Source organism: Lissotriton helveticus, chromosome 7 (assembly GCF_964261635.1).
Source record: "Lissotriton helveticus chromosome 7, aLisHel1.1, whole genome shotgun sequence".
NCBI lineage: Eukaryota > Metazoa > Chordata > Amphibia > Caudata > Salamandridae > Lissotriton > Lissotriton helveticus.
The window spans coordinates 1,482,952,470-1,482,978,492 of NC_136068.1; positions in this window are offsets into that span (position 1 = coordinate 1,482,952,470).

Genomic DNA, 26,023 nt, shown 5'->3' on the forward strand with positions numbered 1-26,023 from the left:
CTGTGTTCCGGACACTGATCGTGAAAGTGGACGGTATCCTGGGACCGGAGGATGATTCTTTGTTCAGTACCCAGCGAGCCACGGTACCAGCGGTGCATTGCACGCTTGAGATCGAGGTCCCCGGACAGATCCCAGATTTAACAAGCCTTTGCGGTTCCCAATCGTCGACAAACCAGCCTGTGTTTATCGCCAGCGCCTCCTACCCGATCCCGCAGACGCCTGATACGTCTATGGACCGTCTTTTCTACGGTGCAAAGTTCCTCAGTGACTGTTGGAGATGCCCGCTGTTTTTGGACACTTTTCCTCGTTTGATTGGTGGACTTTGTGAACTTTTATCCTGTTTTCGATCCTTCAGCACCGACTTGAACTTTTATGAACGCTTTGCCTTTTCCATCAAGATGGCGGCTCGAGTGGGAAAGACTCTTCTGATGGACCGTACTGGCCAGGGCTGAATTAGACTGCTTGGGCTTGATATGATGGTTTCACGCAATGTTGGGGTTGTGCCTATATTGTGACAGTAGTCGGGTGATTTTTCGACGAAACTCCCCCGGGTGGTTTGTATATTCTACTGCGCATTGGCTTCACTACGTCTCGGGGTGGTGGCTGTTGACGGGGGACACGGGAGACCGGGAGTGTATTTGCTTCTCCTCCTCCACTCTATCTTTCCCCCTCCCTTGGGGTAGTTCTTGGGCGACGGGCACGCTGCTAGTGGGACTAGGCCATAGCCATTGCAGGGGTGCGGGGTGGGGGGTGAGGGGAGGGTTTTTTTATTTTGTCTTTGTTCTTTACTATGGCCCCTTTGCTTTCTCCTTTTCCTTCAACGAGGGGTGGACTGTTTAGTATACACTGATCCTTTACTGTTCGGGTGTCTGCGCTGGTCTTATCTATCCTGTGTTACTTGGGACGGGGTCTCGCGGGTGGGATGTTCCGGATTGTACGATTGATTGTCTGTTCCCCTATTTCCCGTATCCGTAATTGTGCTGCGCTATGTACTCCTTCTATTGATGTGTTATCTGTGGTACTCCCCCGCCTGTCCTTGCTCCCCATTTTACTGTCTGACACCTGATTCTTGTATCGCCTCCTCTTGTCTTACTGTTCAATAAAAAAATATATTTAAAAAAAACTGCATTGTAAGTGCATGTGTTGTAAATGTATGCGTTGTAACATCATACATTCGTCTTCAAATGGCCCAGTGGGTGACCCCACGGGTTATCTCTGTGATATTGCTCTTACCTCCCTACCTGCTGAGGAGTCTCACACTTCAGATCAACCTATCCGTTTGGATGATGTGGTCTCGGCCATAGCACGCTTAATGACATTGAAGACCCCTGGACCATTCGGTTTGAGCGCGTTGTTTTATAAGACTTTGTCAAGATTTAGCTTCCTCACTCACACAACTTTTTAGTTCTTTCTTTGAGACGGGCTCCCTGGCTGATTCTATGCGGGAAGCAGCCATCTCGGTAATTCCCCAGACAGGCAAGGATCCAGCTCTCTGATCGATGAATAGGCCAATTTCTCTTTTAAATATGGATGCAAAACTATTTGCTAGCATCTTTGCATACCATCTTAATCCCTTAATGTCGGGTTTTATAGATCCTGGTCAATCAGATTTCATACTCTCTCGCCAGTGTCGAGGCAATAGCAAGCATCTATTTCACCATATGGATAAAGTACACATGACGTGCAGAGAAGCCTTGCTTATCTCTATCGATGCCCAAAAGAAGTTTGACCCGTGTTAGAAATTGGGGTCTCTCGTTGGCCATGGCTTGGACCCTTGTCCAAGTAGGGAGCCTTCTTCCTTGTCAGAGTAAGGGAATTGCACTCCTAAATAAGCCCTGCTCACCCACATGGAAGCTTGGCACGAGCAGTCAGGCTTATTTCAGAGGCAGTGTGTAAAGTATTTGCACAAAACCAACAGTAACACAGTGAAAACAGTACAACAGGACACTACACCAGTTTACAAAAATATGTAATATTTTATATATTTAAACAAGACCAAAACGATAAAGATCCAACATACAGTACTTTAAGAAATGTGCCAGTTGCAAGAATTATAGCTCCGTCCGGGGCTACCTAGACCTACAGTACTGAAAGCAAAAGAATCCAAAAGTCCACACATTCTAACCAAGTGTTTGCATCAGTTTTCCTACTGGACCTAAGCTGATCCCTGTACTTGTCAGGAGTGAGTCCAGACCTTGTGAGGAGGGCGTCCTTCATGTCAGCATAGGTGAGGTTCTGCCCCTTACCCAAAGCTATCAGTGTGTCCTTTGCTTCTTCTGGAAACAGAGGCCACAACCCAGTCACCCCAATTCCTGTCAACGACCCCATTCATGTGCATCGCTGGCTCTTAGCCCTGAAACCACCTCTTTATATCATCCCCCTTCTTGAATTCCTTGCATAGATTCTTGGGGATGTGTACAATTCGATCTGCCTGCACTGATGAGTTGCTGCCACCATCCACGCTGAATTTACTACTAACTCCAGCTCCCTTAGACCACGTTTGTGATCCAAAATAATTTTCATTTCTTCCTTGTTTATTCTTTTGTCTTCCCTCTCATTCTCCAGCCAGAGTTTTTCTAGCTCAAACTTTCTTGTGTCCCGCCTGTTCTCCAGCTCCTCTGAGTGCAAGCTAATGCTGCCTGGTTTAGAGGGTGCCCCCCCTCCCAAAAGCACATCAACTCTTGGAATAGGCTCCTCCGCTTCAATGCCAAGATCCCCAGACTGCTCACTAGCATGTCTGGCTGCTACACAGGTGTAGTAATTTGAAGACTACAATAATAGGTTTTGAGATTATTTATTGTTTAAGCAGGTGCTGCGCAGCAGCAGTGTCGTTCTCAGAAAGGGCTGGCAGCAACTGACAATATTTTAAAAGCACAGTGACAGTTGGAAGACTACAATAATAGGTTTTGAGATTATTTATTGTTTAAGCAGGTGCTGCGCAGCAGCAGTGTCGTTCTCAGAAAGGGCTGGCAGCAACTGACAATATTTTTAAAGCACAGTGACAGATGGAATGTCTGTCACTCTGACATGCAAAACATTCTGAAAATAGATAAGAAAACAAGCACCAGCCAATGAAAGGAATACTACATTATCCTCCTCCTCTAACAGAACAAAAAGAAAATAAAACACTAAGAAAGAAAGCAAAGTCTGGAGAACCATAACTCAGTTCCAGGTGCACAGGTGATAAGCGGAACTATTAACGGTATCTAACAGGTAAGAATCGTGGACGCACACTCCTCCGTAAACTCGAAGAAGAAAGAGCATCAACAGTATTATCACATGTGTCATAAGGATCGTTACATGACGGAGAAACAACAGAATCATTAAAAACAGGTCTAGACACGTATTCTGATTGATCATAACCCTTGAGGCTGTGTTCTGATTGATCATAAACCTTGAGGCCTGTTTGGTTATTTATCCTAACCACTCTTGACAAATTCCACCAATTTTTGTTATTAACCCTTACCGCATTTCCACACACTTTGTCAACCTTGAATGATTCAGAAAAGTTAGACAAACCTTTCTTCGCATGTGTGGGAATCTTGATCCTTACCAAATCACCAATTTTGATAACTTGGGAAACAGAACTTTTTCTAAGATCAAAATTTTCTTTTTGTCGAGTTTGTGCATGAGAAACATTACTTCTAACAAAATTGTCTATGTTATCCAAAGTGTTCATCTTAACTCATCTGGCCATCCAACCAGGGCAAACCTTTGAACATGGTTTTCTACCCCTGAGAAGTTCGAACGGAGATACCTTGGTAGAAGTATGAGGGGTGGTGCGATAAAACCATAACATGGATCTGACTGCATTCTGAACATTGCACTGACTAGATAACGCCCACTGTACACAATTATTAATAACTCGGTTCATTGGCTCCACTAAACCATTTGCTTGTGGGTGTTGAAGAGCACTTTTGCAATGTTTAATGCCACTTTGGAGAAGAAAGCTCTCAAACTCTTGACTAACAAATTGTACACCATTATCACTAATAATGGTAGTTGGGCACCCCTCTCGTAAAAATATGTCTTTCAAAAAGTCGATGGCATTACTTGAATTGGGCTCCTTAATAAAACGAACCTCCGGCCATTTTGAATAATAATCAATGGCAACAATGGCAAACCTTGCATTCATGGGAAGAGTATTGAAAGGCCCTAACAAATCAATACCAATTTTCTCCCACGGTCTACTGGGAAAATCAATGGGTTGGACAGGAGGTGTGCGAACTTTCCAACTTTTCTCAGAATTGGCACAAATAACACAACTTCCAACGAAAACATCCACATCCTTATCCATCTGAGGCCACCAGAAATGTTCCCTCAATCTTTTTATAGTAAACGTACTGCCCAAATTACCCTCATGAGCTCCCAGAATCAACCTAGACCTAAGAGAAAAAGGGGCAAGCAGTCTATCTCCACGCATCAACAATCCATCTTCAATGGAAAGTTCATTAGCCACCTTCACGAAAGTCTGAAGGGCAATATGAGCATTCTTTTCTTTAGGCCAACCAGCTTTCACACATTTGATAACCTCGCCAAGAAGAATGTCCTCAGACAACTTTCTTCTCCATTCTTCTTCACTTACAGCCCACATTTCGTCCAAAACTACAGCCGCAACAAAACAATTATCCCCATCATAGTCATCAACGAGACCTTCATCACACTCTATTGGATGTCTCGAAAAATAATCCGCTCTAACATTTTTACATCCTGGAATGAACTAAACTTCAAAATCAAATTGCAACAGCTTGGTGGATAAACGCGCGATTCTAGGTGTATGTTCCTTCAATTTGTCTCCAGACAGAATTGACACAAGAGGATTGTGATCCGTGCATAATTTGAAATGCTTGCCCCACACATAAGGTGAACATTTTCTTATGGCCCACCAACATGCCAGCAACTCTCTTTCTATAACTGAAAAATTCAATTCTGAGCCATGCAACACTCTTGAAGCATAGTCCAAAGTATATTCCTGACCCTCAACATTTTGAGTGAGAATGGCACCCAAACCAACCCCACTAGCATCTACAGTAATAGTACATGGAACATTTGGATCAAAAGGTTTCAAAATGATAGGACTGACCAAACGCTCTTTGATACACCTAAAAATAGAGTCACATTCATTCTTTGTTCCAAACAAATGGAACACTTTTCTTAAGCATATTAGACAACGGTTGGACCTTAGAAGCATAATCTGGCAAAAAATGTGCATAGAACTCACACAACCCAATGAAAGATTTCAAACCAACTTAGTCATTGGGTGCAGGTGAATCCACAATAGCTTTGACTAAACCTGGTCTAGGCTCCACACCATGTTCAGACACAACATGCCCCAAATACTCGATCTTCTGTACTTTAAAAACACATTTTTCCCTCTTCAAAACAACACCAGCCTCACACAGCATCTTAAGAACACAACTGACCACCTTGTCATGGCCCTCTGATGTTTCACTATGAACTAACACGTCATCTTGAAAAACAACAACTCCATCTATGTCTTTTAGAAGATTAGACATGATTCTCTGAAAAACCGCAGCCGCGGAGGCTAGGCCAAAAGGCATACGACAATACTGGAAAGATCCAATTGGTGAAACAAAAGCTGTCAAATGTCTAGAAGACGGATCTAAAACAACCTGATGGTAGGCTGAGGCAAGATCCAACTTAGTGAACCACTTGGAACCATTAATCATGCACAACATATCTGATATCTTCGGGAGAGGATGAGAATCAATCCATATGTTCTTGTTTAGACTGCGTTAGTCCACACACACGCGAAGATCGCCATTTTTCTTCTTAACGACGACCAAAGGACTGAGCCACAATGAAGATTCAATAGGTTCAATGATACCCCTACTACACAAATCTTTCAGTTCTTTCTCCAACTGATCCCTCACACTAAAAGGCACATTTCTAAGTTGATGCTTGACTGGGTTAGCTCCATCCTTGACTTTAATACAATGAGTAAAGCCTTTAATTCTACCTAGTCTTTTGCTAAAAACAGAAGGAAACCTTTCACCCACACATCACAAAACTCATCTGACTTGATAATGGATACCTGATCTTTTGTGCCAGGTCTAAGAACCATTTTGAATAACCCTTGATGGAACCAACCAAGTATATTCAGACCCTTAATGGCAACATACATTTTTCCAAAAATGTTCCTGCCTCTAAATTCTATGGTATCCTCAAAATATCCAACAAGTTCGATAGGTCCCCTGTATCATATGAAGGTAGAACTATCGGGAGGTAACAACGTTTTTGACCCCCAAACTTCACGAAACTTATCTTGGTCAATCATAGTGATTCTTGCACCAGAATCCACTAGCAAAAACAAGACCTTGGTGCCAATACCAATCTCCACATACGGGTCAACACATTCTGAAGACTCATCATTCACAACACCCACATCTGTAACTACAACAACCATGTCTCTCAGATCATCCTCAATTTTTTCTAAAGCATCGCCCTTAGATTCTGCAGTACACACATTTGCAACAGAAGATGAAGAGTATGATCTGTTATTTAGTTTCTGATCAAATGTAAGATTAGAATTCTTCTTGACGTTCTGACAAACTTTTGAGAAATGACCGTATTTACCACAAATCCTGCAATTAACATTCCTAGCGGGACAAGGGCGACCTGTTCTAAAATGAGGAGCATTACCACACTTGAAGCAAATATTTGTTTGCTTGAAAAACTTATTATCATTGCGTAGGTAATTACCGGATTTACCTTCTTTGAATCTTACAACATTAACAGATTCATCTTTAGTATTGCCTGACGCACCCTTTTCATCTAGTTCCTTAACAGAAACTTTAGAAAGTTCTATACTTTTTGCTATTTTGATTGTTTCTTCAAGAGTGGGATTCCCTAAAGAGAGTAACTTTTATTGAATGCTCTTATCAGTGCACTTACAGATAAATTGATCGCTAATAAGTTGATCTCTGAAATTTTCAAATTGACAATCCGCACTCAACACGCGTAAAGCTGAAATGAAATCTTCTATCTTCTCCCCACTTCTTTGGTCTCTTTTGAAAAACGTATGCCTAATAACTACTAAACTAGGCTGAAAGTCAAATCGTAATTCTAATTTTTTAACAGTTTCAGTGAATTCGTCTTCTTCAGTATCATCAGCTGTTCGAATCAAAGCAGGTAAATGTTTAAAAATCTCTCTTCCTTCAAACCCTAAGGCATTAAGTAATAAAAAAAAATTCCTTTCTGCCCTATAACGTGAACCCCCAATAGCGCCAATGTATGTAATAAAGGCGCCATACCACCTTTTCCATTGTATAGGAGGATCACCTGGTGTTTCTAAAAAAGGTGGAGGAGGTGCAACAGATTGCATAATGTACAAAGAAAAAGTCACAAGATAACAGAAACTTGCAAATTAACTTGTATGGGAAATATAAGTGCGGTAATATCAGCATACACCTAAACAAACATGCAACAGTTTTGCCTCGAAATATAAATATGTGAAGCAAAGTGAAAATGCAGAAAAAAATATATATAACTTTTCCCTTAAACACTGATAAGTGTTGTTTGACACAATAAAATTAAACAACCTGCAAGATAAACCATCACAACAATTTGCACCAAAATTGAAAACAGCTTCTTTAAACTGTCAGTTGCTGTTAAACATATCTTAATCTAATACTTCTGTATGCTGTTCATGAAGAAAAGAATAACATGCCCTGCAAAGGAAAACAAATTTCAAAATAGTGTCAGCAACAATTGCGCTTTACCGCCTCTTGAAAAAGCTTTAATGCGCCAGCAGGTCCGTAGCAGTCCATATGTGAAGATGAGTTACAGGCAAGTATTCACTGTAACGCTGCTAAAATTATAAGAGCCAGTTGTTCGGGTAAAAACACAACACGGTGCCGATGGAGTATGACGCGAAACTGACTGACAGGCGAAGACGTTGAAACGCCGACGAAATGCAGATATCTGAAAGCACAGATATGTCGCGCATCAACACTTGACGTTGGGAAGCCTGGCCAATGAGAAACCTCCAGACGTCATCCAATGAGCCTCGAACACTGACTTCCACACACTTGACGTCTGATGTCTCCTTTAGTTTAACCATGAGTCATCCCAAAACGATGACGTACGCTCCTTAAACAACGCACACTACTGCCGCTTAGTGGAGTGGTGTGGCTCACTGGTTAGAGGCGGCAGACCCGTAAGCAGAGAAAGGCCCGGGACCAGGGTTCAATTCCCGACGCGGCAGGGTCGTGGACCAGGGTCAAAACGGACTCGATAATTCTCGCCTCGGTGCCTACTCTAACCAGGGAACACACTCGGCAACTCTGGGCATTAAGCTTGCCTCATCTCTACAACGGCCCCCCACAGACGCCGGGGATGCCTGGTTTCACCTTGGAGATACCCACAAAGGGACCATCTCACAGGGAAAACCAGGACGGGTTCCCCAGCGGTCTTCAGCGCCAGGATACTCCATGGAGTCGCAGTGCGCTTTACAAGTACACCCACATTTACATTCACATTATAATACGAAACAGTACCTCAGCCTTGTTCACGTTGTGAAGCTAGAAGTTTTACACGCCCTTTAATCATGCGATACCTCATACAACTCTGTTGTACATCTTCCAACGTGCCGATTTCGCCGAGTTTGCCGAGATCCTCCTCAAAGGTAAGTGGGTCCTGCAGACACCTGCCACGATCGTCGCCAAAATTATTGTAGTAATTTGAAGACTACAATAATAGGTTTTGAGATTATTTATTGTTTAAGCAGATGCTGCGCAGCAGCAGTGTCGTTCTCAGAAAGGGCTGGCAGCAACTGACAATATTTTAAAAGCACAGTGACAGATGGAATGTCTGTCACTGTGACATGCAAAACATTCTGAAAATGGATAAGAAAATAAGCACCAGCCAATGAAAGGAATACTACAACAGGCCCTCAACGCCTTTCGCAGCTCCTCTTTTCTGGTGAGTCCCCTGAATTGGACATTGAGGTTATTGCAGATATCCCTCAACTCCTTTACATTGTAGGTTTCTAACCTCTCCTCCTAGAAGGTCACTTCCAAGGATGCACAAGATGATGCAATTGATTCAGGCATGTTGTACTTCAAAGTTCAAGTACAAAACCAATGGAAAGGCAAAAATAGACCACAGAAAATGGTATGTGGAACATAATTGTCTGCAATATGGTAGTAGTGCACAACAATCACTGTAAGGCAAGCGCAAACACAAGCTCTATTCCCACCGCTGCCATCAATGTTAGAAACTGGGGTCTATAGTTGGTAATGTCTTGCACCCTTGTCGAAGTAGAGACCGTTCTACCTAGTCAGAGTAAGGGAATTCCACTCCTAAATAACGCCAGCTCACCCCCTTGATAGCTTGGCACAAATAGCCAGGATTATTTCAGAGGCAGTGTGTAAAGTATTTGCACAAAACCAACAGTAACGCAGTGAAAACACTACAAAAGGACACCACTCCAGTTTAGAAAAATATCCATTATTTTATATAATCAAATAAGACCAAAACGATAAAGATCCAACATACAGTACTTTCAAATCAAATAAGACCAAAACGATAAAGATCCAACATACAGTACTTTAAAAAATGTGCCAAATACAAGAATTACTTCAAAAAGACAGTTCCTTGAATTGGTAGCTCCGTCTGGGGCTACCTACAGCAGTGAAAGTGACAGAATCCAACAGTTCCCACTGACCGCGTCATAGCGGGCCAGCAGTAGAGTTGACAGACTCACAAACAGTACCTTTTTGATTGAGGCCAATTTGGCTGGTCGAGGCAACTGTTGCAGTTGAGATCCAAAATGGAGCGGTGCTTCAAAGTGCAGTTCAGGCAGTGGCTCGGTGACGGTCGTCAGCAGCGACAGAGTCAGTGAACCCAAGGTGGCCAGGTGAAGCAAGGTGGTGCAGAGTGCGGTGCCCACAGGTCACGGTGCAAGCAGCGGCTCAGTGGCATTGGTCATCGTCGTCGGTGAGACCAGGGTTATGGTGCCAGATGCAGCGGTGCCCTCTGTCGGTGCCTTCAGGACATGGAGCCAGCGACGGAGTCGGTTGCTTTCCACCTCTGCGGCAACTGAAACCACTGTTACAGAGATGGTGCCCAGAGGTGAGTGAAGTCTTTAAAGTCCCTGAGACTTCAGACCAGGAGGCAACCTGTACTTCAAATCCTTGGAGATCTTCCTATAGTAGGTTACTTAGCACACAGCAAAGTCTTTATCCTCTCTTTGGCAGAAAGAGCCGCTGCAGGCCAACCCTCACAGCACAGAGGCTGTACTTTTCCTCAGTTTCTCCAGCTCTTCTCCTTGGCAGCAGTTCCTCTTTATCCCAGAAGCTATCTAAAGTCCTGGGGTTTGAGGGCCCAATAATTATACTACAAAATATCTTTGATGTCTTTGTGCAGAGGGACTCTGAGCCCAGTCCAAACCGGTTCAGGCCTCACTGGTGTAACTCCTGGCAGGAGGTGGAGACAGCATTGTCCAGGGCAGACTATGCCTATTCAGGTGCAGAGAGTTCTCCTCCCACTACTCCAAATGCAGCCCAGGTCTATTCAGCCTAAGGTATGATTAAAAACGGGGTTCGCTGGCTTAGTCACCTACACTGCGGTCCTGAGGTTGCAGTGTAGGTGCCTAAGCCAGAGTATATTATGAGCAAATTCAAGAGATACCAACAACTCTCCGCGACCATGGGGCAAAGCTAGGTCCCCATTAATATACAACGTGACTATCAATATACGTATGTACTAACACATGCTTTACTGTTGCAGCACTTCATTATTAAGAATTTACCTCACTTAAGCACAACTAGGAGTGGCGAACACAGGGCTGGTCCCTGTGTAGTCCTGACGAAGAGCTTGGGGAACGCTCGAAACATGTGGACTCGAATTACTAGGTACACTTAACTCATTGTAATTAGGACACCTAGTGTACTACCCCGTTTTTAATCATACCTTCTAGGAGCAAGAATAAATCATCGTCGCCCACTAGATAGGTAGTTTTAACTCACTTCTAAACCCACTCCACTTCACTACACTGACTGCACAACACATAGTCCACCACTTCAGTGCTCCTGCGTAATTCCGCAAGTCGTAGCAGCAGTAAAGATGACTATTCTCCCCTGCATTCTTTACATCTTTCAGACTCTGATCCTTTCCCCCAACTCAAACATCATGCTATCAGGGATTATATTACAGAGCATATTAAAACCTCAAAAAACCAGACTAAAGAGATCTTCAACCTAGTGCAAGGATTTGTTAAACCTCAGGCTTTAAAGAGCTCGGTCACCTCTTCACCCACTCTTTGTGAAGACCTAGCCATTTATTTTCAGGAGAAAATCCAGACAATTTATAGTTCCTTCTCTCATTCAGAGAAGATAGATAAACCTCCCTGTCCTTCCCAATCAGTTAAGCATTGGTCAGAATTCTGCCCTTTCAGCTTGGATACTTCACTTGCTGATTTAAAGAGTATAAGCTCAGGCTCACCCATGGACCCTTGTCCGGCCAGGTTTTTTAAGCTACTAGCCACTGGCCTCAATCCAATCCTGAATGCTATTTGGAATTCCTCTTTGAGGTCAGGTTCCTTTCCTGCACCCTGGAAGACAGCATATGTTAGACCAATCTTAAAGAAAGAGGATGCTGACCCTACTATCCTCAAAAACTATAGGCCGATCTCTCTTCTCCCCATACCTGCAAAAATCTTGGAGAAAGAGGTCCAGAGACAGTTATCAGCCAACCTTGAGTCCAATGCCCTCCTTCACGATTCTCAATCAGGCTTCAGGGCTGGCTATAGCACTGAGACAGCTCTGCTTGAGGTGGCAGAGACTGTGTGTGCAACAGTTGATCAGGGAAATTGCGCAATGTTGGTGCTATTAGATCTCTCTGCGGCCTTTTATACGGTCTCCCACCGGATACTGATCAAAAGGTCGGAAATGATGGGTGTAGAGGGTACTGTGATTGCTTGGTTCAAATTGTTCCTTGAAGACAGGCACCAGCTAATCTCCCTCCATCCCCACATTTCATCGGCAATAGCCCTAACATGGGATTGGTGTCACTACATCGCGGTTTTTTACAACGCATTCCGTTACATCGGAATTTTTACAACGCAGGATCCATTACATCGGATGCCATTACAACGCATGGCATTACATAGCAGATGCTATTACAACGCATGGCATTACATCGTAAGTATAGGTAAGTATAAAAAATGTAATGAAGTTAATTTAATTAATTTAATTTAATTAATTGAATTAAAATACATTTTAAAATAGTAATTAATTTTATTTAATAAATTTAAATCTATTTATTTAAATTAATTTTATTAAAAATTGTAATTAATTTTATTTAATTAATATAATGAAATTAATTTAATTTAAATATTTTTTTAATTGTAATTAAATTAAATTAATTAAAATAATTTATTTAATTTAATTATTGTAATTAAGAAATGTAATTAATATAATATAATTAATTTAATATAACCTAAAAACACCCCTGTACCCCAAAACCCAAACCCTGCCCTGAAACCTAAAAACACCCCTGTACCCCAAAACCCAAACCCTACCCTGAAACCTAAAAACACCCCTGTACCACAAAACCCAAACCCTGCCCTGAAACCTAAAAACACCCCTGTACCCCAAAACCCAAACCCTGCCCTGAAACCTAAAAACACCCCTGTACCCCAAAACCCAAACCCTGCCCTGAAACCTAAAAACACCCCTGTACCCCAAAACCCAAACCCTACCCTGAAACCTAAAAACACCCCTGTACCCCAAAACCCAAACCCTACCCTGAAACCTAAAAACACCCCTATACCCCAAAACCCAAACCCTGCCCTGAAACCTAAAAACACCCCTGTACTCCAAAACCCAAACCCTGCCCTGAAACCTAAAAACACCCCTGTACCCCAAAACCCAAACCCTGCCCTGAAACCTAAAAACACCCCTGTACCCCAAAACCCAAACCCTACCCTGAAACCTAAAAACACCCCTGTACCCCAAAACCCAAACCCTACCCAAACACCCCTGTACCCCAAAACCCAAACCCTACCCTGAAACCTAAAAACACCCCTATACCCCAAAACCCAAACCCTGCCCTGAAACCTAAAAACACCCCTGTACTCCAAAACCCAAACCCTGCCCTGAAACCTAAAAACACCCCTGTACCCCAAAACCCAAACCCTGCCCTGAAACCTAAAAACACCCCTGTACCCCAAAACCCAAACCCTACCCTGAAACCTAAAAACACCCCTGTACCCCAAAACCCAAACCCTACCCTGAAACCTAAAAACACCCCTGTACCCCAAAACCCAAACCCTACCCTGAAACCTAAAAACACCCTTGTACCCCAAAACCCAAACCCTACCCTGAAACCTAAAAACACCCCTGTACACCTGTACTTATTTTAAAAATTACTTTAATTAATATAATAAATAATAAATTAATAATATTAAAAAACATAAATAAATATATTTAATTATAATTAATATTAATAAAATTAAAAAAAATTAAATACTTACCTATACTTACGATGTAATGCCATGCGTTGTAATAGCATCTGCTATGTAATGCCATGCGTTGTAATGGCATCCGATGTAATGGATCCTGCGTTGTAAAAGTTCAGTTGTAAAATACTCCCGTTGTAAAAGTTGCGATGTAACGGTGCATCACCCTAACATGTGGTGTGCCCCAGGGGTCGGCATTAAGTCCAACACTTTTTAATCCCTATCTGGCCGCCGCTGGCCTATTTGGTTGAGGAATGGGATGTTAAGGCTGTCTCCTATGCTGATGACACCCAGCTGGTGTTCTCCTTTAAGGAGCACACGGAGGCAGCCTTCCCCAACTTCAGGCAGTGTCTGCTCAATATTGCATCTTGGATGACAGACAACTGCCTAAAGTTAAACTCTGATAAAACAGAGGTGCTATTTTTTAATCAGGTACAACCGCCAAGATCAGAACTTTGGTGGCCTGTGGAGCTCAACCCCCCTCTGCCCCCCAACCCCAGAATCTGCTCAGGTGGCAAAAAACCTGGGCTTCAAATTTGATTCTGCACTCTCAGGCAAAGCACAGGTTAATCATGTCTCCACTCAATGTTTCTGTAAATTAAAAACTCTTCGTAGATTTCTACATTTTCTCCCTCTGGATAGCAGAAAGACGGTGGTTCATGCTTTGATCACCTCACAATTAGACTATGCCAACAGTATGTATTTGGGCCTTCCTGCATATTTAATTAGGAAACTTCAGATTATTCAAAATTCAGCCGCAAGACTGATCAGGAACATCATACTCCGCCATCACATCTCCCCTCACCTGTGGAGCCTTCACTGGCTTCCAGTAAAGAAAATAATAGAGTTTAAAGCACTAACCATAGCACGTAGAGCTCTGAAAGAGAGAGGTCCCAACTACCTCAAAGCAAGAGTACAGAAATATACCCAGACTAAATACCTTAGATCCAACCATCAGGAACTATTATTAGTTCCTCGCTATAAAAAAGCGCGAATCGGTGGGTGCTCGTTTTCTGTAAAAACAGCTGCATTCTGGAACACCATGCCAATACACATCAGGAAAGCTAAGACAGAGAGACTGTTTAGGAAAACTTTGAAAACCTGGCTGTTTAGCCTTCCATGAATTTCCTAGCTACCTTCATCCTGCTGCTGCTAGTGCCAGGACACCCCCGTTGGGGGTAGCCGTGCGCTTTATAAGTGGTAATAATAATAATATTATCGGCTCCCTTCAATTGGAAATCAAGAAATTTACATGGGGGAAAGAAGCCCCGCCTTCACAAACATCTTATTTACCACACAAAACAGTAGGGGGGATTTACAGTGCCCCAGGTGCTTCACTACTACCAGGCTTCCCAGCTACGGTTCTTGGTGGAGTGAAATAGGCAACTCTCTCAGAAAGCACTGGGCCTTAACCTTTTGAATGCTATGGGGATTTTTCCCCTGTGCTGGAAAATCATGATTACCATTATTCATGACGAGCTGGGCTCGTCATGAGCGTAGCAGGAGGCTACTGCATGACGAGCCCAGCTCGTCATGACCGTCGAAGGGGTTAATGAATCAAGCAGTGGCGGGTACCCAGGTATAGAAGGAGGCTGAACTTCCTCTCAAGCACAGAGCCTGAAGCCTTTATGCTCACTGGTTGTAGTGCTAGAGGCACTCTTGTGGTTTGACACCCAGTGATGACCTTTGACTACCATTATTTTAACTGACTTTAGTGTGTTATTTAATTCTAGCCTGGATGTATTACGGTCCTGTATATGCCTTACTTTTATTCTTTCTTGTAATCTTGCTGTCTTTCAGTGGGAGCTGTCACAGAGTAAAACAGTCTTGCCAAGAATAGAACGTGTGGGTTGTGCATTTGAAAGCGTGAAAGGGAGAGAGAGGTGTGGAATGTACTCTTTGGTCTCGAAGTGCAGTGTTGTGGGCAGTGATGCACACATGTGCTCTGTGTTGTATGAGAATTATGAAGCTCTTACTATTGGCTTGCAGGGAGATGAACAGACCAGTTTCTTAGAATTAGCGATCGCTTATTGCAGGTATATATTAGACATGTCAGTGAATGATGAATCTTGCTCTACATGGAAAAACGCTATTATGAAAAAAGAAATGCAGCAATATGCATTTGATTCTGCACAACAGACTGTGCAGAATGTTGAAAAAATGGTCAATTCAGAATGAAGACAGTGTATCTTGTGTGCCAGTCCAAGAGCAGTGTGTGAATTTTAGTTATTGTGAAACACAGGGGAAAAAAAGTATGCTTTTAAAGTTGTGAACTATAACACTTCTTAATGCCAGACAAATACAGATGCTTTTGTGGTTTTGCACATTGAAAGACACTGGGCAGAAGACAATAAGACAAAATGTGATTTGCCAATGGGAGGAAGCAACTGTAATTAAGTGGAATATACAGACAGAGACTGCAGTGTTGCATGAACAGTTTGTGCAGGTCCCAATAGAAAATCCAGGGGTGGTGTTTGTGGCACAGGATTACCCAGTGAAGTGGCAGATTGTACTGCAACGCGTAGTTACTGTGCACGACAGAACCTTTAATTCCCTTAAAGATGAAAAGGCTAAAATCTTGGAGACAGAGGTGGTGTCACATGATTCAGATTTGGTGTACATGACTAAATACGAGCACCTAGTAGAGAAAGACAATACAAACAGGTGGGCAGAGAATTAAGGGATATATATTTCCCTAGATTTACCTAAAACTGTGATTCTTATGTGTCAGTATGCACAAGCCAGACCAGTCCAACAGAAAGTGAAGGACGAGTTGAAGAAAGGAAAATTACCAGAGCAGACAGAGCAGATGGATTGCCTTGGGCTTCTGCCAATTGATAAAGGAAGCATGTATTTAGATGTGAATGGAAAAATAGCCAGGAAGGAGACTGCCCCAGCCCTTCTTCCTGTGCAGAGAAAAAGAGAGTTTCACCCCAATATCAATAATTCAGAGGCTAAAGTGTGGATAGAATTCTCAGATAATTCCCCAGAGTCAGCTGAGAACCATGCAGACAGGAATGATAATATTGTGGCTTCACACTCACAACAGAGGAAGGAAAACGTGCGCTTTTTGAAAAAAAACAAATTGCAAAAAGAGTGATGCTTGTTTCTTTTCCAGGTCATCATACTGCGACGTGTCGGTGTGCATGATGCCCATGTACGTGTGCCCCATATGGGTGGGACCCCTCACCTCCCCTTGTCAACGCCGGAGAGATCACCAGACAGTGCAAGCTGACATCCTGTGGCTGAACAAACCAGACAGTCGTACCGACCCAAGACCGATGAACAGATTTCATAATACACAATTATTATTTTAAATGCAAGAAGGCTGTGTGTCTTTCACACAGGAGGACATTCTTTGTTCAGTATGGAGAAAAAAAGGAACAACAAAAATGTTGTAAAATTGAAGTGAAGTAGAGGGTTTTTTGGTTTAAAGAAAATTCCGATGTTGCCTTTATTTTTTAGCACAAAAATATATAAGTTTGGCTGCTTCAACAGTAGAAGCTCCAGTATTAGCCATTTGAGACATTAGGAGCCTTACTGAGTTTGTATGCTTGATTCTTTTTGTGCATTCATTTTGTGTATCCATCAAACATTTATTCTTGCTGAATATCCAGATATGCATGAGCTATTTTTACATGCTTTGAAATGATTAGTACATGCTTTTATGATTTAACAGTTTTATACTTGTGCTTTCAGTTCAGCACATAAGCTTATAATGTTACTGCTTCAACATGAGCTTCAATCATAGTTGTATTTTTCAGTTAAGAAATGCAGTGCTTCAATTTTGAATGTATGAAGTTACAACGCATACATTTACAACGTATGCACTTACAAGACAGTTTTTACATCGCAACATCCACTACAACGCACTCCATTACATCGCATGACACTACATTGCATTTAAAAAAACAACCTTTACTACGCATTCAATTACATTGCATACTACCTTTACAACGCACACCATTACAACGCATACCATTACATTGCATTTAAAGTAAGTATTGGATAGTATAGGGGTTAAATTACTATTCTAACTCCCGGGGGTGCAATGGTTGGGTAAGTGTTGGATAGTGTAGGGGTTGAATTACTATTCTAACTCCAGGGGCTGCAATGGTAGGGTAAGTGTTGGATAGTGTAGGGGTAAAAATTACTATTCTAACGCCAGGAGGTGCAACTGTAGGGTAAGTGTTGGATAGTGTAGGGGTTACAAATTACTATTCTAACTCCAATGGTATGCGTTGTAATGGTGTGCGTTGTAATGCCTGTCTTGTAGTGACATGTGATGTAGTGTCATGCGTTGTAATGGTATGCGTTGTAATGCCTGCATTGTAATGTCATGCGTTGTAAAGGATGTTGCGATGTAATGCCTGGTTGTAAGTGAAGTGCGATGCAATGGTTGCGTTGTAAAGGCTGTTTTTCTTCAATCTTATTTGTGCTTTCAGTTATGAAATGCAGTTTTTCAATCATAGTTGTGCTTTCAGTTAAGAAATACAGTCTTACAATCATAGTTGTGCTTTCAGTTAAGGCATGCTTTGAAATGATTATTACATGCTTGTATCAAAGTAATTTTTATTAGAGTTTTAGTCACATACATTTGAGAGAACACCAGCTGAGCATCCCACGCAGAGGAGCAAAATGATGCAACATTAACAGAAGGGCCCAAAAAGATGCATTGTCCAATAGAAGTCAAGCCCCTTCCTCATAAAGGAAGCCGAATAAGGGATACAGTTTCTGAACAACATGGGGCTGGAAATGAGTCCTTCAAATTCAAGCCGAGGGCACACAGGGTCACCAGGTGCCAGTTATACTTGTGATAACGACCTCAGCACACCAAAGGCCTAACAAATTTGACTCAAAGAATGTCTTTTGAAAAAAAAATGTATTTCTATTAAATTCTTTATTTCGTGATTGACCTACAAGGCAAAACACACCGATAATTGTCATACATTTAACAATCACGGTTTTCTATTTTCGCCCCAAAAACAGGTAAAACAGTGGTAATCTCCCTCCGTCGTTTCGTATCTATGTAACCTCTATAACTTCAGTATGGCCGCTCGGGCAGTTTGATATAGAACATCAATATACACACAAATGACTGAAGAAGAAGACCCGCACCCTCCCACTCCCACCCCAACTATCCTGCCCCAAGCCCTCCCTTCTCCTGAGCGCAAGGGTCTCTCATTGGTACAATTCTCCAGTCTACTGTACTGACCACTCTAATACAGTATTAATACATAAACATTTACACCTAATCTGGCCTTGGTATGATCAATCCCCAGATGTTTTTCCTCAGTGTGTATCATGCGGTCCATCTTCCTGGGATAGTGCCGGGTCCAGTCTATCTAAGTCCAGTAGCATGACCTCCCAATCCATTGCCATGGGGTTTTCCGCCTCCCAGTTTCCTCCTCTCTCTTAAGGTTGATACTCTCTACCTGGCCCCATTTTACTACATCCCTCCTCCATGTCTCCACACTTGGCGCTCTAGGGGATTTCCATCTCATTGTAATCACTCTGATCGCCAAGAGGAGAGCTTGGTCTATAAATCTCAGTTTGGCTTTCAGTGTTTTAGGGCGGTGGCGAGCTCCCACTAAGCAATACAAGGCGGTCTCCTGTACCCGCACGTGTGTAACCTCTCTTAGTGTCTGACATACCTCCCCCCAGTATCTCCTCAGTTGTGAGCATCCCCAAAGCATATGGAGAAGGGCCGCTTCATCCGCTCGGCACCGAGGGCAACAATGGGGAGAGTCTGGGAACATCGCTGTGGATCTTTTTCGGGGCTAGGTACGCTCTATGAAGAACCATGGTCTGAATACTTTTAAATTTCACATTCTGTGAGACTCTTTTAGGGTGTTCGAGTAACGTCTGCCATATATTATCCGCTGGTTCCTCCCCGGTCTCCTGTGCCCAAATGTCCCGTAATGTAGTGAGGGATATCGCTGTATGTGTTCTGATCCCGGTATATAACCACCGCACTAAGGGACCCCAGTCCCCATATAATGCATCAGGTTCACTAGCTCGTGCCAAGGTGGTTGAGTTCGTTGCGGCGCCCAAGTTGTCCGAATATAGTGGGACACTGTGGCATGCAATAAGTATTGTCCGTCAGAGGTCCCTGTGACTTGTACAAAGGTGTCGTGGTCCAGAAGTGTATCATCACCAAAGAAACTCCCTATCTCCTCAATCCCGTTCTCCGTCCAGTGGTGCAGTGTCTGCCTTGTGAGCCTCCCCTGTGATGTTGGCATGCCCAATAAGAGGATGTTCCCCGCATAGGGTGTTACTGGCGCTGTGTACGCTAGTGCCTTCTTCCAGCAAGTGAGGGCTGTGCGAAGCAATGGGTGACATGTCTGTGGTATTTTACTTTTCGGCAGCAGTAAACTATGTACTTCTCCCCGATCTAATCGGTCCGTCGTGAGTCCTATCTCGTGTAGGTTCCTACCCGCCAGCCAGTATGACAACCACTGGAGCTGGCTGGCGTAATAATAACCTCGGAAATCTGGGCCTCCCAGGCCTCCCAGTCTGGTGCCAAGCTGGAGTTTGCGGAGACTTATCCGCCTTCTGCCCGTCCCCCATATGAGAGTAATCAGCAGAGTGTTTATCGTGTTAAATACCTGTTGTGGGAGACAGACAGGTAGGTTGACGAAAAAATACAATAGGCGAGGGAGCATGACCATCTTGGCTAACGCAATGCAACCCATGACGGACAGAGGCAACGAGGTCCAAAACCCTATGCTGCTGCGGAGACCGGTAATGGCCCTAGAGATATTACCGTCTATCTGGTCCTCCGTTGTCCTATATATTCGAACCCCCAGGTATCTAAAGGTGGATTGTGACACCGGGATCTGATAGGCCCGAAGGGCATGGAAGGAGGGTGAGGTGCTTCCCAGAAATAAAATCCAACCGATTTGTCTGAGTTTATGACCAAACCCGACACCATTTCGAACCTGCGAAAGGTGTCGTACAATTGTGTATGGTCCGCTTCTAGATCCCGTAGGTATATCAACATATCATCCGCGTATACGGAAAGTAGATGGGATGTCCCTGCCACTGGGATGCCCAACCTTTCAGTGTGCATCCGAAGGGCAATGGCCAGGGGCTCAAGCGCCAGAACAAACAGCATCGGGGACAGGGGGCAGCCCTGCCGGGTACCCCTATGCACAGGGTATTCCGCCGAGACATATCGCCCTGTTCGTGCCCGGGCGGTGGGATCGGTGTACAACAACCGAATCCATTGTAATAAAGGGGCAGGAAAGCCAAAGCGTTTCAGAGCTTCAAACATGAAGGGCCATGAAAGGGAGTCAAACACCTGCTTTAGATCCAGTGCAATGCACCCCACCCGGTTCAGTTCCCTTGGCGATGCAGCCATTAGTGCATGCAGGCGTCTCGTATTCAGGGAAGTATTACGCCCAGGGAGGAATCCACACTGGTCCCGGTGTATAAGAGCGGGCAGGTGAGGTTGGATCCGCAAGGCAATAGCTTTGCTCAATATTTTATATTCTGTAGACAGCATGGATAGAGGTCTATAATTTGCCAGTTGCAGAACATCCCTGCCCGGTTTAGGTATGGAGATTACAAGGGCTTGCATGGTGGACTTCGGCAAGTGTCCTTCCTCAAACGCTGTCCTGTAGATCTTATCCAGGACCGGTACCAGAGTCTCAGCATAGGTCGAGTAAAACTCCACCAGGAGCCCATCCATACCCGGCGTCTTATTTCTATTTAAGTGTTTAATCGCAGCTCGTATCTCATGTTGAGTGATAGGCCCCTCAATCACCTTCTGTGTGTCTGCTGCTAAGGATGGGAAGGGGAGATCGCGCATAAACTCAGCTATCTGCGCAGAGTCTTCTAAGCCTATAGGAGCATAAAGTGCCTTCAGGTGGTCGTGGAATGCCAGATTAATTTCGGATTGAGTGTGCGCTAGGGCGCCCATCGGGTTATATATTTGAGTGATTGTCGGTGGGTCCGGTCTATCCCGCACCAGTCGGGCCAGAAGAGCCCCGAACGGTCTGCTTCAGTGTGTTGTCTCCGCAGATACGCCTTATAATCTACGTTTCGCAATGACTCTAACGTTTCTGCGTTATCAATGTATAATTCTTGCAGTTCCTTTTTCTTAGCCGGATCTACACTCGCCTCCCGCTCAAGCCCCTTGAGTCGTTCCTCCACCTAGCACAATTTCTTGTGTATTTCTTGTCTGGCCCCCACCAATCGACCTATCGCTACTCCTCGTACTACTACCTTCATTGCATCCCACACCACTAGATTAGAGGAAGCGGAGTCCCAATTATCTTCTAGGTAGTGTGTTAGGGCGTCCAACAGGGTCGCCCGAAATGGTCCGTCCTCTAGGAGATGTGGGTTAAGTCTCCAGGTTGGTACCGGGGTCGGCACCCTGCCCCAGTGGAGAGTGATCGCTAGGGGCCTGTGGTCCGAAAAGGTTTTCGCCAGATACTCCGATGAACCAACCGTCGTGATCAGAGCACGGGAGCACATAAAGCGGTCTATGCAGGTGTGTAGATCATGCACCGGTTAATAAAAGGAGTATTCCTTATAGGAGGGGTGTAGTGTTCGCCAGATATCAGTCAGTCCCCAGCCGTCTTCCCATGTTGTAAATGTATCAGTCAGCTTCGTAGCCCAGGACGCCTGGAGGGGGGGGGGGGTGTGATCTGTCCAGGTCCAGATCCAGCACAGCATTCCAATCCCCCCTAAGTACCCAGGAGAGTTCTGCCCAGTCCGATTATGCCCTCCCAACCTTAAGTAGGAATTTGTCCTGCTCGTAATTCGGGGCGTATATACTGCCCAGGATTATCAATGTGCCATCTAGGATGTCCTTAACTAGGATGTACCTGCCCTGATCATCCGTCCTCCTTTCCAGTTCTATGAAAGGTGTCCCGTGGCGAACCCAAATGGTCGCCCCTCCCGAAAAAGCAGAGTATGACGTGGAATAAATAGTGCCCCTCCACTTCTTCCTCAGCTTTTGCACTTCTGATGTCGTCAGGTGTGATTCTTGTATGAAGGCTATCTGTGTCTGTTGTCTGAGGAGGAAAGAGTGAACTCTGTGTTGTTTCTGCACTGCTCCTAGACCCCGCACATTCCAGGTAATGAGTTTGTACGACCCAGCCCTCTCAGCCATGATCATCCGTTGTCAGATCTATCAGTGTCAGTAGTCGTGTACAAGGATCCCAAAAGATAAGCGCCCAGGAGAATACATACCTCAGAATTACCAACAAAAACATAACCAACTCGGCAAAGCTGTGCAACTCAGCTGAGCCCAACATAAACCAATGTAACATAAAAGTCTGAAGTCTTGTGCATTCGCCATTGGGGGGGCGGCTAAGCACACACACGTTCATGGTGTAGTTGTCATCAGGCGTTGTCGGCTCGACGGTAGCCCAGCCAGAGAGTATAGCTTACTAGGAATAAAAAAGCATTTTCGAAACTGTTGCCGCGGGGCAATCAGTGGGTCCCTCTCAGCACCTTGTAGAAGTGACCCCTATATTATCCTCTATAAACAAGGTGGGTTCTTGGTAAAGCTACCTAAGTGTCACCAGGTCCCGTGACTGTATCCCACCCCACAAACATATAACCACTCAAAAATATTACAGGGTCTACACTGTACAATATAATAAAAGGATACGATGAAGTGCATTCGAGGGAGACACTGCTAGGATGCCTCAGCCATCCAGTCAATTATCCATTAGCTCGTCCGCAGCTCGGGGAGTGACCGTGGGGAATAGGATCACACTGTTCTCTGAGTCCGATTGTAGTGTGCTGTCCTCTGAGTCCGTAGTTATTTTCACTGCATCTTCTCTAAAGTTACCAGCCATCGACAGTGCCCCGAGCTGGTCCTTCTTCTGTTGTGCACGGGACGGGCCCTGTCGGTTCCTCTCCTTCCCGGCTCCCGGGGACCGTCGGTCGTCTTGGTCCGAACCTTCTTTCGAATTGCCAGTAGCAGCCGTTTGGGAGCTGTCTTGGCTGCCATCAATGCCCATCACTTCCAGCCATTCGTCAGCGTCAGAGGGGCTCTCGAAGAAGTGAGTATTCCGCCTGTGTATGACTTTCAGGCGGGCAGGGAAAAGTAGCGCATATTTCAGCTGCGCATTCCTAAGTTTCTTCTTTACCTCCAAGTACGACGCTCGCCGTTTTTGCACCACGTTTGTATAGTCTGGGTAGAGGGACACCCTCTGGTTCTCGAAGTGGATGGTGGACTTCTCTCTGGCTTTCTGTAGAAGGACATCCCTATCCCGGTAATTCAGGATACGGACTATCAAAGGGCGCGGTGGGCGTCCCGGTCTAGGCTGACCGGACGGGATCCTGTGCGCACGTTCCACACAGAAGTGTGGAGATAGCCCTTCTGTTGCGATCTGGTCGCGGAACCAATGTTCCATAAAGTCCGCAGCCTTCGTCCCCTCGCATCTTTCCGGCAGGCCAATCACCCTTATATTATTGCGGCGCATTCGCCCTTCTGCATCCTCCACCCTATCCATCAGGGAAGTGACCTGGTTCTGCAGCTCCTGTATGGAGGTAGTGTGTTCCGCCACTGTTGGTGTAAGGTCTGCAACCGCTAGTCCCTGGTCCCTGACGTTCTCCGCCAGTTTGGCGTGGTCTGCCTTCAGAAGGGAAAATTGGTGGTGAGGGTCCCCAATTGTTGTTCCATCGCTATCCTAGAGTCTCTGATTTCTTGAAGGATAAGGTCAAGCTTGTCCACTTGTTGTGCACCTGGTTGGGCCATTTCAGCAGTCCCCGGACGATCTCCACCCTATCCCGCCCTAGTCTGCTGGTGGGGCCCTTCCGGCTCTACTTGTCCCTCAATAGTTTTCGGGCCTCTACGCACCATGTCGTCCTGTACCAGGGTCTCACTCACTCCAGAATGCGGTCGCAGCTCCGGTCCCACTCCCGCAGAATAGGTGCCTCTTCCCGTAAGATGTAGGTGGCCGTCCCCCGGAGCGACCAATTGCGCGACAGTGCATGGGCGGGGGGAGGCCGGTATGGTCCGCACCGGGTCGACCCGGGAGTAGAGCGCCTGGGTCCCGCACCCGCTTCTCCGGGGTCCCCTCAATCTACAGGCGCCCCCTCTGGGATCCACTCACACCTCGATCTCTCAAGGCTAGTTGTCAGAGCAGCAGTGTCCCCCGGGCACCGTCCCTCCACACGTCCTGCGGCGCCAGGGACCCCACTCTCCACACTGATCCCAAGTATCCTTCAGTCTCAGTCGTGCCCTTTTCCTCACCGTGACCTGTGGATCCTACCTTGCATCTTCTGGATACCTCACCGGCCCTGCACATACACTGCGGAGTGAAGGACAACACTCCGGTTGCCGCTCGGGCCGTCAGCAGGAATGAGGGGGGAGGGGGGCGGGAGAAAGGCTCCGTCGCCTCAGGCTTGCACCGCACCCCCCTGAGCACACCGCCTCACCTCCGGGCATCTGGGTCTCTGTCCCCGGCTGTCTTCTGCGCGTTTTAAATGGCGCTGATGGGGTTCCCCGAGCGCCCTCCAGTGCGGCCTCGATCAACGCGGTGTGTCTCCAATGCGCAATCGGTCTCCACACCCTCGGTCAGGTCGGATCCCCGTGCAGGGGCTAAGGGCCGACACCAGTGTTCACCGCCGCAGTTTCCGGGTCTCAATCGGTGGCCGTCCGCCGCCCAGCAGGAATGGCGCCAATAGGATCACTGAAGCGCCCTCCAGGCCAGCTGCGATCAGCACGGCGCACCCTCCCTTGGCAGCCTGTTCCCCACACACAGGGTCCGATCCAATTCCCATGCGGGGGGGGAGCTCCGGTGTTATTTCCCACTGCCGACGGAGGCCCCGGGGCCCATCCACAGCAATCCCCGGGCTGGCCGCAGAACTTCTCGCACAGCCCACGTACCAGGCCGGCCGGGCGCCGCCTCTACACCACTCCCCGGCTCCAACGGCAAACGCCGCCAAGGAGGCCCCATCCTCTCTCGGGCGGAATGAAGGCCAGCTATCGTCGGGACCGGGCCCAAAGCTGCAACCCAGCTCCGTCCGCTGTTACCAGTCCGTTTGCACTTCGTATAATGGCCGCAGCTCCGCTTCAGCAGAATCTGTCTCTCGGCCGGGCCCGGAGCTCATCGGGCCCCATCGTGGCTGTTCGGCCACGCCCCCCGACTCAAAGAATGTCTTAATCACATATTAACGTGTTTCAGATGTAAGAACAGGTTACACAAAGAAGGTATAAAACAAATGTAAGAAAAAAGAACCCCTCCCATACCCCCCTCCCCTGTGGTGCCAGCAGCAAACAAACAGTGTGGAAGTCGCGTGACACTCGAATCCTATTCAGAACTGGAAGAGGTGTAAAGCACTTATGGAAGCAGGACATACCACAGCTGGAAGGCCTCATGAGAGGAAGGTTACCAGGGGACCCCATTTAAATTCAAACTTCTTGTAGTTATCTCTAAAGATTTCAGACATACGCTCCAAACTGTGTAGTCTCCACAGGCGTGAGTACCATAAGGAGATAACTGGGGCTTCCTGTCGGTTTCAGGCGGCCGCTAGAGTAATCTTGGCTGCTCCGATACAGAGCCACATAATTGC